Below are 4,785 nucleotides of genomic sequence, written 5' to 3' on the forward strand. Positions count from 1 at the left end.
TTCCCCTACAAACCAGTGAATGATCTTTAAATAGTTCTAATTCTAAAATTCTAGAACTGAATAAATTCTACTTTGTTTTTTACTCCATAATTATTCTGTGTAGTGTGACTTTTCTCACCCTTTAAATTCTAAGTTCCTATAGAATCTCAATTTTTTTTTTATTGTTTTCTCACTCTTCCATGGTACCTAGCTTGGAGCTCTGCATACTGTATAGGCTTATGAGAGGTATATATGTAGATCGAGATGTGTCTAAGGAGAAATACCCATCTTCACAAGAAGCTGTACTTATTGTCATGTGTTACCTTCTTTTGGGGATGACATTCAGATGTAATTTAGGGCTGCCTAAGAGAAATCAGCACTCAGCACCTTTGGAAATTTTTCTGTAGTGAGAGGTTAGTTTCTTATCCTTAAAGCAGAGCTGTGGTCACTGCCTAAGCATCTACTCCTGTGACTGAATGCAGAAATGTTTCTTTTATGAAAATTGTGCTATGTGCCTGTAAAAGGGTGTTGGGCTGTAGATAATGCCAGATACAGTAGGGAGTTTCTACAGGGAACCAGTTTTTATTCTGTTCCCTATCTTTATAAAGCAATCAGGAAATCACAAATCATTTTATAGCTTTTCTGAATCTTTGAGGAATCACTTTTTAGAAAATGAAGTTTTAAAAAAAAAAAAGGAACTAATGCTCCCTTCGGAAGCACATATACAAAAATTGGAATGATGCAGAGATTAGTGTGGCCCCTGAGCAAGGATGACATACAAATTCATGAAGCATTCCATAAAAAAAAAAAGGAACTAGAATTTTGCCCAAACGTGTGAAGAATGACTTACACGCAATGCAACTATATCTGAAACTCTGACTTTATAGTTCAGTTTTGAGAAGAAAGCTACCTTAAATACAGCTCAAATGAGAGAATTAAGCCAAAAGGCATGTGAAAAAAAAAATTTAAAAGTAGCTATTTTTAGCTACTAGTTTATATTCTGGGAGAATGGCAAAATTTACTTCTGGGGTAAAAGGAACTTTTGTTTGAGGGAAAAAAAAGATGTGCCTTTGGGGTTGGGAGTTAGTGCATGTGGGGGAGGGTTTGAAAACAAGAATTACATTGCTTGGAATAATAAAATTACAGAGATCTAGACCTGAAGAACTCAGAAAAGAAGTGGAGAAGGAAATCTAAGCAAAATGGCACGAGGCAGAGCCTGAGGAGAAAATACAGGGAGAAATTCCCTATGTTGAAAATGGCCAAAGAACTTTTGGATGCTTATATTTCTTGTCCTGTGCTATAATATTATCCCCAGACTTTCAATATAATAGTCTGTTATAAACAACCTCTTGTATATGTGGTACTAGGGGAATTAATGAGGAGAGGACAGTCGTCACAAGTAGGATGAACTGGGGCAAAGAGAACATAGTAACCACAAGAGAGACAAAAACAAGAATTTAGAGTAAGAGATGGTCAAGATTTCCTTTTTGACCTTGGGGAATCATACCTGCATATTAAAGGATTGGAAGCCTGGATGTTTGAGGTTATTCTAGACCACACATGGAGGGGTAAAGCCTGATCACTGAGCAACGGGAAAAACCCTAAACTGTCCAGGGTCAGCATGGATCAGTCCACATGCTCGTGGTTCCATTTTCTTTAAGGACTTGGATAGAGTGTATCTATACAGAAAATTGGAGATCGATATTAAGAATTATTCATCTGACTAGAGAAACTACATATTTAAAAACAAAACAGAACAGAACTGTGTGACCTGTTCATATACAGATCTGTGCATTTCTTAGTAACTGTCACCATGGTAGCAAGGCAGTAGACAGGGGTGCCTTCTTAGCACAGTACATATAAAGGAGAGAGATAACAGCTAATCAGGTACTGTCTTATATCTTTCTTTACTTAACATGTTGATCCTATATTGCTATTAGCCTCAGACACTTTTCTCCCTAATAGCATCAAGCACAGTGTTAGGACTATATTACAATATTAGGAACTCAAATATATATGCTGATTGACTGAATTAAATAAATGGTGTTTCCGCTATGTCTCCTTTCCAAGCTATAGTCACCTGGCAGACATTTGATTTAAAAAATGGCTCCTACCTTTGTCTAGGAGATCAAAACTAGGCCATTTTCCTGATTGGGCTGGCCCAACGTGCTTTTCAGGTTGAGGGGTTGAAAGGACAGCAGTTAGGTACTCCGAGATGTTATATTATTAGAAGACTAACATGTGAGTGGTAATAGAAAAATAAGTGAGTTCATTTTCATCAGTGAGGCTATTCAAGGACAGGAAGCTTTGTATAAGGACTTGCAATGCTGCTTTCTGGGTGCAAAGACAGGTTCGGCAACAGTTTCTGAAGTGTTTGATGTCAAGCTGGAGTTAAAACCCTGCGGACAGGAAGTTCACGGATTCAGGCTTCAAAGTGAGATAGCTTTTTAAGCCCCTACCCCAACCTTATACAGAATTAACACTCAGCTTAGGAAGGCTACTTATAACTCCTCGAATTAATGATAATCTTTTATTATAGCCTTTTTCCTAATATATTCTTACATTTCATTTTAATTGTCATCTATATAATTACTCTGCATGCCAATTACTTCCACTTCTATTTTGTAATGTTTTATTATTTCATATTTCTTTTTCAAAGTGTTTAAATGTAGACACATCCTCTTTATTTTAATAGCCAGCATGACCATATTTGCCACTTTAAAATATGGATTCCTATAGTTTCAACAGATCCTCAAAGTGTGCTACCTCCAGCTCATAGATTTTAGTATTCTAATCGTGTCCAATGCTGAAAACAGCTGCAAGAATTTGTCCTTGGAATTCTTTAGCAGTAGCTTCCAGTTGATAAAGCCCAAATTTGGCCAGTCTAATGGATCAGCCACTGGAACATGATTATCATCCTATCACTCTCACTGGGACGAACTGAGCAGAACCAGCCTCTTGTGGAACAAACTGCAGAAGTCACTATTCCTAAAGGGAGCAGGTTACATCTTTCCAAACCTAGTAAGGAATTTGACCTAGTTCCTTGAAACTAGGGTATAACTGGAAAGTATAATTGGTCGCAAATGTGTTTTTTCTTCCTCAAAATTACTTTTGAACCCCAGTGAGACAGACCAGGCATCTCTCTTCACATGGATTCAGACCACCACCATTCATAAACTTGACTAATTCAATATGAAACTTGGGGAGCAGACAAATAATGTGACTTCATTTTATCAAAAGAATGTTTAGGTCTATGTTACAAAAGTCTATGAATACACAGATGATGTGGTTATAGCAGTCAATTCTCCTCTGTATATTTTTGCCACTGTGTTTAGCATAATACCAGGTGCTCAGTGAATGTTTGTTGAATGAGTGAATGAATATGAAAAGGTCCTCACAATTTGATTCCTACCTACTTCTCCAGTTGTATTTCTTACTGCTTCACCTTCAAAAAAAACCTATAATTTATTGTCTGGCAAAATAGCACCTCAGTTTTCTAAAAACTTCTCCTGCTTTCCCACTTCTATACCTTTGCTGTTGCCATACCAACTGCCTGGAATACTCTTCTCTCATAACTATGAAAATGTTACTATTTCCTTATCTCAAATGGTACTTCATGAAAATTTTACTAATTATCTCAGTAGGATATTAGCCTTTACACCTTCTAACTCATAAAAATTTGAACATCTCATTTATTAACTACCTTATAATTATTTTTGTGGTTAACTTACTCTCCTTGTCATATAGTATACACACACACACACGCACACACACACACACACACACACACATATAGTAAGCTTCTTGAAAATAGACACTGGGTCTTATTAATCTATACAGTGACTAACATAGTTGATGCTCAATAATTGCTGAAATAATTACAGTAATCGGTTTTGCTAATGCTATACTATGAACCCCAGCAAATTTTTATCATTTTTCCTAAAATCTAAAAGTTGTTCTCATATATGAACATTATTCAAACTCCAGAATTAGATTCAAATTGTACCTTTGTCAACATTTTCTTTCTTGTTAATTCTGTAGGAGATTAGAGCAGTCATTAAGTGTCTTCCTTTGTGTTTTAAATGATCATGGACTTGTTTGGTTCTTTTAGTGACATGATTAGCATCATTACAATTTATATCTTATGCTCTTCAAAGAAAATCTTTTGAGTATTTTTTCCTTAAGTATGTATGTATTATTAAATTCTTAACTCCTCTAATCATTGCTGCCATCTTGCCTGCTTGCTAAAAGGTGGCATTTCTATCCATTCATCTATTTACATGTGAGGTAGAGGTCTTCATGGAGACCCTTGAGGCTGTGCTTCTACATATTATTAAACATTTTTTGTCTGCAGATGACCTCTTCTTGACACATAATGATAAAACCGAAGATTCTCTTCCTTTTTTTTTTTTTTTTAATTAACTATCACCACCTGCTAGACATAGAGAGGAGATGGAGCACAAATTATCCCAGAATTGATCCTGGAAATGAATTGGGAAACTTCCCTCTTGAAAGCAGAAACACTGCTATGTGCTTTAATTCCTCAAATTTCTAGCCCTCCTGAGGAAGGTTTGTAATATTTGGGAGATTCTAAGGATTTAAGATAAAAGATACAAAGAGGCGGATAAAATTTTCCTTTACAAAATTTGTGATAATCTTTATTCTGACCATTGTATGGGCAGTAGTCCTGGATTACAACTTTCCAAGTCTCTTAAAAGCATGATTCCTAAAATAAATTCTCCTCCATTCAAGCCCTCACCAGTTTTTATTTTAAATAAAGTTCTCTCTTAATCATTCTCCTTCTCT

The 4,785-nt window shown here is 35.8% G+C and overlaps 1 long non-coding RNA gene and 1 other non-coding gene across 2 annotated transcripts in view; both read left to right on the plus strand.

Annotated features, from left to right (window-relative positions):
- LOC107196533 overlaps positions 1 to 4,785 on the plus strand; it is a 90,050-nt gene that overhangs the window by 10,208 nt on the left and 75,057 nt on the right. The gene's annotated exons all lie outside the window — the stretch shown is intronic.
- On the plus strand, positions 681 to 784 carry LOC112472541. The gene has a single exon (XR_003043645.1). It is a non-coding gene; the product is annotated as a U6 spliceosomal RNA (small nuclear RNA).

Source organism: Pteropus alecto, unplaced genomic scaffold (assembly GCF_000325575.1).
Source record: "Pteropus alecto unplaced genomic scaffold, ASM32557v1 scaffold76, whole genome shotgun sequence".
Taxonomy (NCBI): Eukaryota; Metazoa; Chordata; class Mammalia; order Chiroptera; family Pteropodidae; genus Pteropus; species Pteropus alecto.